The following is a 13,886-nucleotide window of genomic DNA, read 5'->3' as shown; positions in this document are numbered from 1 at the left end:
CTAGGTGAACAGTGAGATGAACCATAATATCGAAGAAAGCCAATGGAAAATACATCTCCAAGTGACACAGGGTACTGACAATATCGGCCTGCAACCCATCTAGGTCTTCTGGATCTATAATCTTCTGACCGATTGCATTGAAGAAGGCACAAAGCCGTTGGATCGTGTGACAGACTTGTGGTGGTAGAATGCCTCTGATAGCAACTGGCAAGATCTGTGTGATTAGCACATGGCAATCGTGAGACTTAATTCCAATCAGCTCTAGATCCTCCAATTTAACGTACTTACTTATTCTCGCACAACAGCCCGAAGGAAATTTAATATCTGCCAAACATGATAGCATTGCGATCTTCTCATCCTTCGACAATGTGTGGCAAGCTGGTGGGAGGTACACTCTTCATGTCTTCTCATCCGTAACATGCTGAAGTTCACTGCGAATGTTCATCTCCTGTAGATCAAGACGCGCATTCAACTCGTCCTTTGTCTTGCCAGGCATATTCAGCAATAGCCCCAGCATGCTATCGCACACATTCTTCTCTACGTGCATCAGATCAATGCAATGACGGACCTCAAGATCTTCCCAGTAAGCTAGCCGCCAAAATATGGATTTTTTCTTCCACATCCTCTTCTTGTCCTCCTTGCTACGTTTTCTTTTCTTCCCAAACTCATTAGTAATGTCCTTCACCATGTTATGTACCTGATCTCCGGACAAATCATTGAAAATTTTCTTCTTCCTTCTAAAGGAGTGCCGTAGGGGGAGCCATCTTTTCACGCCCTAAAAATCGCCTAAATTAATAATCCATATTTTAAATCATTTCTAGAAATTATTTTAAAAGCCTACAAGTTAAACTCTAATAATCTAGGAAAAATTTCAACATAAAATTGTGCTATATAAAATTTCATTAAATACTTTGCTTATTTATCTATTTTCTAGATTTTTTGAGAATTATTTGAGCAAGGAAAGTATTTTTAATAAATGAAACATCATTTCACGAATTATTTTAATTGGAAAAGTTTTTAAAATCCTCTCCTAGGCTGTTGGGCCGAATTCGGCCCAACATCTCTTTCCCTCGCACGCGGCTGTGCAGCCCAGTCGGCCCAGCTGAGCCGCCCTTTTCCTTTTCTTTTCTTTTTTCCGTTTTTCCTTTTTCTCAGCCAGCCCAAGGTTAAAAGTCTGATCTGCCTCCCTCGGCACTGTTCATCTTCAACCTCAGGACAGCCGAACTGTGACCGAGTGGGCTCGGTTTTTCCCCTCCAAATCCGACCTTTTCCCTTTTGTTTTCCTAAAATTAGTTGAGGGAAAATACTCTCCTCCTTATCCTCTTCCTTTCCCTAAAGTCTCAGAGACCAATTTCTCCCGGATAAACCAAATAGAGTCCGTTTGAGTTTATCTCTCCAAACTAACCCGAAGATTTTCCGGATTCGATTCCTCTTGGTTGGAGCCCGATCTCTTCAATCCAAGCCTATATATAGCATCCCCTTGGAGTCCTCTTTCATTTGCCCCAACTCCCGAGCTCCCTCGTCACCCGTAGTGCCACCGCCACGCCGCCCGAGCCGCCGCCGACGCCGGCCGTCTTCCAGCCGCGCCGCGCCGTCGCTAGCGCCGTCGCCGCCGCTCCCCGTCGCCGCCGTTAGGTGCGCACGGAGGTGGGGAACCTCGGCCGCCTCTTCGCCGCCGTCCCTAGTCACCGGAGAGCCGCCGCCGCCGACGACCCGAGCCGCGCCGCCTTAGGAGCTCGACGCCGGCCGCCGTTCGTCGTCGTCCGTCGCGTTTTCTTGCACCGGTGAGTTCGCGTCATCGTCCTCTACGTGTAGATGGCCTTAGATCGCTCGGCCGACCTCTCTATCGCCGGCGAGGTCGTCGCTCGCGTCATGCCGTGATAATGATGTCATCATGACGTCATAATCCTTTTCTTTTAGTTTTTCTTTATTAGATGCAAATCGATTAAACTTCGGAAATTTATAACTAAATCATCGTAACTCCGATTCGAGTGGTTCAAGTTGCTAAATTTTTCTAAAATCAAGATCTACATGTTAAAAATATCCACATGTACTGTTTATGCTTATTTTGTACTGTTTTGTTGATTTTGTCGTTTTGCTTTAGTTTTCGACGTTCCCGAAGAGAGCGCTTTCGTTGAGGAAGGTTCGGAAGTGTTTGTAGAAGCTCAAGGCAAGTCACACAGATCCCAAACAACCCTTTGAGCATATCGAACCCATTTAAAGCTAATGTTTTATTTCAAGTTATGCATTATTTTCGAATGTCATCGGGTGGTGAGCCTTTCCCAATTAATTAATGGCCGAAGATGACTTTATTTTCCTATGGGTTATAATTTGATTAGCTAGAACCTTATATATTGGTTTGGTTCAGCTAAATGCTATATATATATTTGCTTAGCCATGCTTAAAAACATTAACTCATTAATGGGATGAATCATATATACTACATTATTAATTATGGTTATATTTAATGGTAGCTCACGATGGTTAATCGTGTAATGTTAATTAGTTGATAATTAAAACCTGATTAAAGGTGGGTTGTGAGCATATGGTTTTGAAGGTCGTGCTCATGACAATTAAGGACCGGTTCGCGAGCTACTGTTGTGAAACATTTACCGTGCCAACCACAAGCCAGCGTGGGCAACGGCTTTACCTTTTGTATAGCATGATTCATTATAGTGTGCCAGACTGTGAAGCGGCGAGAAGTCCGTGGGGGTCGCTGGGGAGTCCATTACCTCTGGTTTTGAGGGGGAGATTATGATCCAGGAACGGTGCACTGTGGTGAGTTGTGTTGTGCGAGGGGTATTGTCACAGTTCCTTTCCAAGGTACCGTGGTGGTATTGAGGCGCATGGTGACATGTTGTGGAGCTGTGTCTTGTGGGTATAGTGGTACACCTCTGATCAAAGTAAAACTATTTGAATAGCCGTGCCTGCGGTTATGGGTGAGTTAAACAATGTTTTTCGTGATTAGTCCCACACTACTCATTAATGGTAATTGTGTTAATCAATTTGACTCCTGGTTTGGAATGGTATATTCCTGGTTTGGAGGTTTGATTTGTACAACCGGGGTTGGTTGTTCAGATGAGGTTGGGCCTATGCAACACGGGTGTGTTGTGTAGTGTTTATTTAATACTACTTAATTATTCAACTATTTTACTATTCTCTTTAATATTTAGTAAATGTTGTTTATGCAAATGAGCTTTATTATGCCGTCCTTTGTTATCCTGTGCACTTGCATATTTGCTGTGTGGCTTGTTGAGTATGTCATATGCTCATTCTTGCAATATTCATTCATCAGAGGAGGAGTACTTCAGTGAAGGTGATGATCTGGAGGATTAGGCTTGGTCCGGGTTAAGTTGCCTGTGGAGTGGAGTCGCCATAGCTGTTCCGTCTTTTGGTTTATTTTTCCGCTGCGTAGAATTTTATTCTTTGAGAGAAACTATCCACCTCTGTAATAATTTATTTTGCGAATATTAATTAGCTGTTTAAGAGTACTCTATTATCAATTTGTTATTGTGTGCCTCGGCTGATTCCTAGACGAGGATTTAACACACATGTAAGCGTTTGGAATTTTGGATAGAAATTCCGAGCGTGACACATCTCCTATGACCCATGTAAACCATCTTTCTTGATTTCTTCAGCCACATACTGTGTGTATGTTCCATACAGTCAGAGCATGCCTTCTTTCCTTTCACGGTTTATCCAGAAAGATTACCCAGCGTGGGATAATCATTAATGGTGCAGAACAATAGAACTCGTAGCGTGAAGTTCTCCTAACCATATGCATCCCAAGTTTCCACACCCTCTTTCCACAGATTCTCAAGGTCATCGATAACAGGCTTCAAGAACACATCGATATCATTGCCGGGTTGTCTCGGACCTTGGATTAACAAGCACAACATAATATATTTCCTTTTGAAGCACAACCATGGCGGGAGGTTATAGTTTGCAATAAGAACTGGCCAAGTGCTGTGAGAACTGCTCTTGTCTCCGAAAGCAATCATGCCATCCGTACACAAACATATCCTCATGTTTCTGGGGTCGGCAACAAAGTCCTTGTGCTTTCGATCTATATTCCTCCATTGAATCGAATCCGCAGGGTGTCTTAGCAAACCGTCATTCCTTCTCTCTGTGGCATGCCAACGTACTTTGCTTCATTGGGGTTGGCAAATATTCTCTTGAAACGACCAATGATTGGTAGATACCACACAACCTTCGCTGGACCACCCCGCTTTGACTTCTTTCCCTCCCCCGTGCTCTTCTTTCGCTTGTATTGCAGACAGGACAAGCATCTAAGTCCGCGTATTGCTTGTGGTACAATATGCAATCGTTTGGACATGCGTGAATTCTCCGGACCTCTAACCCCAGGGGACACAGAACCTGTTTTGCTTCATATGTCGTCTCGGGCAATGTGTTCTCCTGAGCAAGCATGTCCTTCAATATTCCCAAAAGTTCTGTAAAACTCTTGTCTGACCATCCACTACTAGCCTTCAACTTCATTAGGTCTAATGTTGCTGACAATTTGGTGTGCTTTGGCTTGCATCCTATGTATAGAGGAGTCTCCGAGTCACTGACCAACCTGCTGAACTTCATGGAATCTCTCTCATTCATAGCTGGGTAATCAACGTCACGTAACAAGTCTTGCAGCAGATCAGGGTCCACATGAACCATTTCACCACCCAATGGAGATGGGACAAACATGTCATGCTCTTCTTCATCTCCTTCTTCATGATTGTTTGCACCACTTCCGTCTGCAGCTGCACCATCAGTACCCGGATCTTGCTCTCCATGCTTCACCCAACATGTGTATCTCTCCATGAATCCCCGACGTATCAAGTGAGCGTGTACTTCCTTTTCATTTTCCCACGAAATCTCATTCCTACAATCTCTACATGGACAACACATGTACTTGTCATTTCTTCTTATCCTATCCTCCTCTGCGGCTTTCATAAAACTTAATACGTCATCTCTATACTCCTTGTACTGACGCCTCAAGCCAGTCGTATACATCCAACTTCGATTCATCGCTGAACAATGAACAAAATATTAGTTAACATCTCATAACATAAGTACTACTAAATTAATAGGAAATGATTAGGACCCTTTTACTTACTTTTATGATTTTCCTGTTTTGTTTGCAAAAAAATTACAAAAATTCGCCCCCTTCAACCTCCCACCAAAATAGTGAACAGTAGGATAACTACGGACAACAGACTGCTAGAGTATATATAGTGTGCAAAGTATATCTCAATCGGGCCAAAAAAATGTCATCTCTAACGGGCGCACACTAATCTCTAACGGGCGCAAATAGAAGCCCGACACTGATAAGAGTCATCGGTGACGGGCATTAAGGCCATCTCAATCAGGCCTTCTTTGGAGCCCGTCACCGATGACACTCATCTGTTACAGGCTCAATATTTGGGCTCGATTGACATAGTGGAGGTCATCTCAATCGGGCCTAACTTCGAGCCCGTCACAGATGAGTGTCATCGATGACGGGCTATAGCAATATGCACCCCGACGAGTACATCTACAACGGCAAAAATTTAGGGCCGATTGAGATGACTTCGTTCAGACGGCCCACGTTGCCCAGGCATATGATAAGCCGTCACAGATGAGAGGATCTGTACTAGTGACGTTGCCGACAACATCACCGGCGACCGTTACGGCCGTGACTCCGATGTGGTCATCAACGAGGCCATCGCCTACGCCGAGAGCCTCAAGCTCTCCGGCCATGGCAAGGAGATCTGGGTGTTCGACATCGACGAGACCACCCTCTTCACCCTGCCCTACCAGGCCAAGCATGGCTACGGGTACGTATATATACTCAAACACTAGGTCAAAGTACTATTTTTTTTCTATCATGCATAAAATTTAATAATTCCTTCCCTGTAAAAAAGTAAATTTGGAATTAATAAATATAAATGTGTACCTTAAACTCTTACTTTGACTATTTGATTTATTTGATTCCAAATAACAATTAGCAAATTATAATTATATATGAACTCTTTTTCAATAAAAGAAGCTGTAGTTATAAAAAAAATAGCTAACACATATGCACTACTCCATAGTATCAGCAACAGTGACCCATCCATGAAAACACCGGCGCTATGATGCTATGATGGTAGAGTTTTGGGTGCAAGACTTCCCCAAACCACGATTCAAATTCTCGTCCATGAATATTACACACACGGGAGTCCCGTAAGAATTTAATGGGTTAGTGACTTGCAGTTGTTCTCCATCACTCTCATGAGCGTGCGTACATGCGTGGTGGTGTATGCATGCTCGTGTTTTTCATATAATAGAAAAAGTTCATAAAACTTGTTGTATTGGTTGGCGATTATCATTTTTAAATCATCATTTCCCTTTCCAGAGTTCAGCCATACGACCAACGCGAGCTTCCTCCAGTATGTGGCTAGAGTGAGCGCTCTGTCATTGCAAGGAACGCTGCGACTCTACCATCGGCTGCTCCAGCTCGAAATCAAGCCGGTGTTCCTATCCGGCCGCACCGAGGACCAAATAGGTGTCACCACCCACAACCTCCTCTCACAGGGCTACTCTAGCTGGGAGAAGCTACTGCTCCAGCCAGTTGGGCTCCAAACCTCAACTCAAGCGTTCAAGATAGTGAGCGGAAAAAGCTAGTAGACGCCAGCTATATCATTATCGGCAACATCGGTGACCAGTGGAGCGACCTCGGATCACCGGAGGGTTGCCGCACCTTCAAGTACCCTAACCCTAACCCTATGTACTACGTCGCCTAGCTGGGCCACTGGCCCCATGGCTAGAATATAATGGCTAGAGAGCTAGCTCATCGACGGATCCAAGTTCGTGTCATCTACGTAATTTCTTGTCATGAACTGTTTACTTGATTTGCTTGTTGGTTTGTTGATGAGATGGGCAAGATTTTAAAATTTGTAATAACGCGTGTTTGGCAGTTGGCCATATTCATTGATCAGTGTATTGTATTGAGAGAGCTGATTTTCATTGATCAATGTATTGATCAATGATCAAGCAGTTCCTTACATTAAACATATTTAGTAGTAATTATATTTGTCATTTCATACATGTACGTGAATGTTATGAGTGGCATGATCTTAAAATAGACAATAAATTGACAAGTCTCTATTTCAAAACTTTTAATTTATTCTAGTCTAACCTACTTTAGCTAAGCCAAATATTGGTTTTAACAAGTGGCAATTTAAAACATGAAGTCCATTTTTAGTACTTGAACTTCGATTAAATTGAAGTTCATTTTTGTTTACTGAGTTAAAGTCCATTTTTCAAACCCTGAATAACAAAACAGGTTATTTTTCACCCCAACACTTTCATAACTAGAGAATAAAAAACACCTTGATGCAGAAGTTTTACAACAGTTTAATTTGTTTGAAATTAACGTGATTTTCCTATTTCTACCCTTATTCATAGTATTTTAATTCATGTGACTGTCACTTAATTAGGTCTACAACCAAGAAACTTGCCTAATTAATTAGTTTTCATGGTAATGAACACTGGTGGAGAAACCATCTTTGGTCGGTCAACCAGATTTTACAATAGTCCCGGTTGTATTAAAAACTAGGACTAAAAATATCTTTAGTCCCGGTTTAAAAGCTACAGAGTAATTTTCAATCTTTAGTACCGGTTAGTGTTACCAACCGGGACTAAAGATCTATTTGTAGTCCCGGTTGATAACAGCAACCGGGAAAAAAGATCGCCATACGCTTTACTCCCGGTTGGTAACACACCAACCGGGACTAAAGATCTATTTATAGTCCCGGTTGGTTTAAAAAAGATCGACACGGAGATCAGAGAGGTGTGCGCGATCGGATCGAGGTATCTCCTCCTCTCCTTTAACTCCTCTCTCCTCCTCTCCTCAACCTTATCTCCTCCTCTCATTTTTAATTCCTCTCCTCAACCTTATTAATTCTTCTTATCTCTATTCCTCTCCTTCTCCACTCTACTGCCAGGCCGGCGCGACGGCGGGACGCGATGGGCCGGCCGGCCGGTGCAGCGGCGGCACTGTGCGTGGTGAGGCGGCGGCCTTCAACGGCGACCGGCGGGGCGGCGGCCTGTGGTGGCAGCCGGCCGGCCGGCGCGGCGGCGGCGCGCGGCGAGGCAGATGCTTTCTCTTTTTTTTTTGAGAATCTGAGATTGTTGTGTGATGTATTTGATTTGTGTGTGATGTGAATATGTGATGAATTTTGTAGAAGTTGTGATGTAATTTTTTTAAAGATTTTGTGATGTATTTGAGTATTTGAGATGATCGATTTGTGGATTTGGAGGCAATTTGAGGATGAATTATTTGGGATTTTAGGGAGGGATGGGGTGAAATCAATATATTTAAAAACAATGAAGAAAAGAAAAGAATAAAGAGAAACCGGAAAGAGCAACCGGATTAGCCTCTTAAGTCTAGGTTGGTGTTAGATGCTTAAAAATGGATTTTTACTCCCGATTTTTTCACCCGGGACTAAAGATAGCGATCTTTAGTCCCGGATTCATAGTCCCGGTTGGAAAACCGGGACTATAGGGGGTTGCGAACCGAGAGTAATAACCCCTTCTCCACCAGTGGAAAGACTACTATCATGTATATGAATCAAAACCAACATTAAATATGATTTAGGGTGTTATATGCTAAGTTTTAAAAGTTGACGATGAAAAATAACATGTCCTACAATTTGGGTTTGAAAAATGAGACCTTCGAGCAAAGTTCAACGCCGACTTCAATTATCCCATTTTAAAATCCATTCATACTGTTTTGACTTCAAAATAGTGTGACTTTATAAATTATGAAAGAAATTTACAAATCAAGAATCTATGGTTCAAAAGAGATTTTCTTTATAGCTATATATGCAAACTTTCGAGAAATAATTATCTAAGGAACTATTAATTAATAAGTACGGAAAATAGATCAGGTAGACGTACTAATTTTGGTTCACGAGATGTCTCTTTTGATCCTTTCACAAACATGTGGCATTAACTTGCAAGATGAAAACTTCATCTACAAAGTACATATGAAGAAATAAAAGTAACACTCCAACTATTCGAATTTGGCCGAAAAGGTAACCTGCTTTAATTTATTCTCTATTTTCTTTAAAATATTTTTTAAATGAAGGCTCATACCCTTGAGGGCTTAAAATAGTTCCTTGCATGCAGACATATCTATCATGTGACTAAATATCAAGAGACGAAAAACGAAACATGGAGCACATCCGATCGACCAATTCGGTCATACATTAAGAGATTGGTTTAGAACCTATAGAAATACCTGCAAAGGAGTAGATGCATGCATGCAATGCAACTATATATATCACCGCTGATATGGCTAGATATGTTAGGCGTTATTGAAAATGGACACCTCAGAAATCAACCCTACAAATAATATATTGTCCTCTTTACATCAACAACCAACTTGCGCACATTAATTTTACGTACGGGTACTGCTTTTCGCTGGATGCATGGGAGATATGTTGGTCCCTATATATGTCCTTGGTTTGTTACATAGATGAAGAACAATTTGACCCTATATGTAGGGTATTACTCATAGAGCTTGGTGGTTGGAAGGAGACATGTGGCCTCCCATCTTTTTGAAATAGACTATACGGCTGCATGTGTATTTACTATCAACATAATGACCTCTCCACCCCATATGGCCCTTTATAAGGGCACCCGCAATGGTTATCTATCGGCTCTCTACAAGAGATCCATGTCAGCATATTTTCCTATTTGAAAGAGATTAAATGAAGAGAGAGAACAAAGCTATATACTAACCTGGAGATAATCTATAGAGAAAAACGAGGCAATAGATTAGAGAGCTATAGATACCCATGTAGACATACCATTGAAGTGGTTTACTATTAATCTAGTCTATTGCTCAGATGTACATGTTTTATAGATAGCACCTTACTTTACCTTTGCGGGTGCTCTAATGAATGTTTTAAGGACTTGTGTATGTAATAGGATGTGCTTCGCCCACCTATTAACACTAATTAACTAATTAGCTAGATGGATGGAATATGGCATTGGACTTTTCTTTCCTTATATACCTAAGCGCTTAGGTAGCGGTTCTGTTCTTGGTCTATTGTTGGTGCCTTAAATCCTTCAAGAGTACTGATATACATCCACTGGTACAGAAACCGCCATAGGTGCTGGTTGGAAATCGGCTACCTATTGGTCGGCACCAATAAGAAAAACCGACACCCATGCCAAAATAGAACCGGCACCTTTAGCTTTGCTTGAGCAAAAAAAAAAGAGCGAGCCAACTCGAATCGAGCTGAACTCACCATCCACACTCCACCACCGTTCCTCCCTCGAGCCCATCCCTACTCCCCTTCATCACCACCTCTCGGATCCGAGATAAACTCAACAACAAACTAGTATATTCATCAAGATCTAGGTCACCAAGAACTAGCGAATAGTACAAATCATTAAGAACTCAAGTTTAGGACTAGAACTCAACAAGAAATCAAAAAGAGAAACTCAAGAACACATGCCACAGGGGTTTCTTCAAAAAAGAGCCCGTGCCACCGCTGTCCTCCACGGTCACCGTCATCGCCGCATGGGGAGGGTGCGGCCGCTGCTGCCGCCGCCGCCTCTGGCAGGCGGGAGCCCGTCGCCTCCCCACTAGCTCCCCTGGCGCCGGATCTAGCGGAGAGGAGCTTGCCGCCTCCCCTCCCGCTGGATCTGGCGGAGAGGAGGGTGCAGCCGCCGCCGCTGCCGCCACCTCTGCCAGCCAGCCGCCGGCCATGGGAGGGGTGCCCGCCGCCGCCACCTCTGCCAGCCAGCGCCCGGCCATGGGAGGGAGAGCGATGCGAGAGAGAGAGGGGAGAGAGAGAGACGCGAGAAGGGATGGGATCGATGTGTAGATAAGGACTGTGTGGTGTGGACGACTAGATAAGGATGTTTGGTGGGTGTGGACCGTGTGGTGCTGCTGAGCCACTGATGGCTCGGCTCGGCTTAAGCTATATGTGTCGGTTCTTTCAAAAAACCGGCACCTATAATATATGAGCCCTTTTTTTCGCTAGAACCGACACCTATAGTGTTTAAAGGTGTCGGTTCTATATTTTTCCATCACAGGGAGGTGAGAAATTGTCTATAGGTGCCGGTTTTAAATAAACCGGCACCTATGAGCCGATCTCTATGAGGGTTTTTGTAGTAGTGATCCGACCAGATCGTGACTCCCGTCCGACCCATCCTCATCTGCCAATCAATTCTCTCCATGCGAGCAACTTCTCTACATGTGGGCCAGGGCAAGAAATAGCTAAGTCCTAGTTGGACACAAGTCATACGTGCTAGTTGTATGTGTAATAATTTTCATCCTTCAATATAACTAGAGAACAAATGTCCGTGCGTTGCAACTGGTGAAGGTTATTTCAATCTTGTTATTGTTATACAATTTAGTTAAGATGGAATTCACTGTGGGAATTCGCTTGGATATATATCTTTTTTAAAAAATCATGAGTTGTAATTAAAAGTTCGATCATCTCAAATTAGCATGTAAGTTTTTTTAAAGAGATTTGTTTTACAACTTCTTCTGTATTTCCAAAAGCGAACGAACTTAAAGCCTGACTCAAATACGGAAATTTATTTCCAAAAGCGAACGAATTTAAAAACCGATTCACATACGGATGACGTACCAAAGTACCAGAAAAACACCTTCAATTTTTATAATAGCAGAGATAGAGATAGAGATAGAGATAGAGATATAGATAGGCTTTCTTCCGACATCGAGCCAGGACATACGCTTTACAACTCTAGCAACATGTGGTCCCACGCACTAGACTGACCGCACCACACCAGATTAGACTCGAACAACGCCATAGGCTTTATCCTTGTGTCTCGTGCGCCAGATGTGTCAGCTCTCATGCGCGAACTAGAAATACTACATGGAAACGGAAACCATATTGACTGGAACCAAATAATTCCATAACTGAGAGGTTGAACAAAGACTTGAAGTGTGTATATATATAGTTTCATAAGACTAAGGTGGTGTTTGGTTGGAGGGACTAAAGTGGGGCTAAACTTTAGTCCTTATCATAGAGACTTATATTTTTGTGAGATGGACTAAATTTAGTCCCTAGTTCCCAAACACCCCCTAAATAATGGGATTGGTATTTTTGTTCTGGTAATGATGTCGGTAACGATAGTTGCATTTGACATTTATATTAATCTTTTATTTATCATTTTGTACTATATAGTCAAATTAAACTTACATATGTTTCACAAGCTTGCTCAAGGTTTGTACTGCACCTTCAAGTTCCACAACCCCATGTACTCGGTCGATCGCCTAGCTAGCTTATTGCCGGTAACATTGCTAGCTTAGCTAGCTATCTATGGATGAATCCATTTATAGTTGGTGAATGTTTTGATCTATTTAATTTCATTGCATGAATTGTTTCTAGTATATAGTTAATTTTTGACGCATGTGCTTGATTTCCATGTTACTCGTTTTTTATGAAATGAGATTTAAATTTGTAATAACTCTTGTTTGGCAGTTGGTCATTTATTGATCAATGTACAGTGTACAGAAAGCTGGTTGTATTTATTAAAGTAATTAATAATGAACTTGATAGTTCAAGATGATGTCTTACACTATTGAACCTTGTTCCATATGTAGACTGGATTTATTTTTGAGTTACAGTACTTAGTAATGGAAATTAATGTATCAAACAGTTTATTACATTATTGGTTGAATTTGTCTTTTCATATAACGGAAGGAGAGAAAGTGATGAGAGTTTGGTCAGGTCTTCAAAAAAGGATAAAAATATAACTGGTCTCTCTTTCCAAATTTTAATTTATTCTAGTCGGCCCTACATTAGGATTTTGTCACATTTTGTATGTTTGTCTAAATGTCAAATTAAGGAACTCCTAATAAATATGAAAACAATAGATAAGCTAGACAGACTATTTTTGTCACAATTGACATGTCCTTCCACAAACATCTGAGGATAGATTACTATTGTTCCATAAACATGCAAAACCAAATTTGATCTACAAACTACATATGAAGAAATAAAAGTAATAATCGAAGGAACTTAACGAATCTGACTGATGAACCAATAGTCCGATATTTCTCCAGATACACAATCATCTGTATGTCCGTCTCTATTTTCTTTGAAATAACTTTTATTACTTATAGACTGCTTGCAACGAATGAAGGCTCATACCCTTAAAGGATAAAAAAAGTTTCCCGTGTTGAGCACCCTTTCAATATAATCGTATATAAAGATGGTGGACCAATCCCATAGTTTACAATTCAGTTTATAAATTAAACAGCAACCAAAATTTAAATTACAAAACTTAAATTTAGACTTAATTTAGGAAATTTTTCTCACAATTTAATTTCCAGCATTTGCTTTTAAAATGCTATGAACACATATATAAAATCTGTATTCACAAATTATTTTTTGGATGCAGCTTACAATCAGTAAAAATGAAACAATGATATAATTGCTTGTGGCGTTGGATCTAGTCGCCCCTGGTCTCATTTGGGTAGATCCGCTGGCCTAGAGGAGGGGCTGCATGTGGTAGCGGCGGAGAGGAGGAGGGCGGCAACGGCGATGAATATGAGAGGAGGCCCTAAGGTGGCAGTGGTGGGGAGAGATACTCCCTTGTCCCCTCTGGAGAGAATGAGGGGGCGAGACAAGAGAATGAGGCGGTGAGATGGATTCCGAGAGAGAATGAGTGAGTGATTAAGTGAGTGACAAAGAATGGACATAGTCGTCCATAAAAAAAACAGCACATATATATATCTCATGTATAAATGTATCAATTTACTAAAAAAAACTGGCACAAATATTATTTGTCCAGTATTTATAAGAGGTTATAATGGCTGAATTTTATACATGTATGTTGGGTCGGAAGGGCGGGTAAAATCGCATATGATCCGGTTTTAA

At 41.7% G+C, this 13,886-nt stretch overlaps 1 pseudogene; it reads left to right on the top strand.

The window, feature by feature from the left end:
* The window catches only part of LOC127773415 (stem 28 kDa glycoprotein-like), a 33,998-nt pseudogene extending 27,240 nt beyond the window's left edge, over positions 1-6,758 (top strand).
* Positions 6,759-13,886: the final 7,128 nt, after the last annotated feature.

Source organism: Oryza glaberrima, chromosome 5 (genome assembly GCF_000147395.1).
Source record: "Oryza glaberrima chromosome 5, OglaRS2, whole genome shotgun sequence".
NCBI classification, from domain to species: Eukaryota; Viridiplantae; Streptophyta; class Magnoliopsida; order Poales; family Poaceae; genus Oryza; species Oryza glaberrima.
This window is presented reverse-complemented; position numbering and strand designations above follow the sequence as displayed.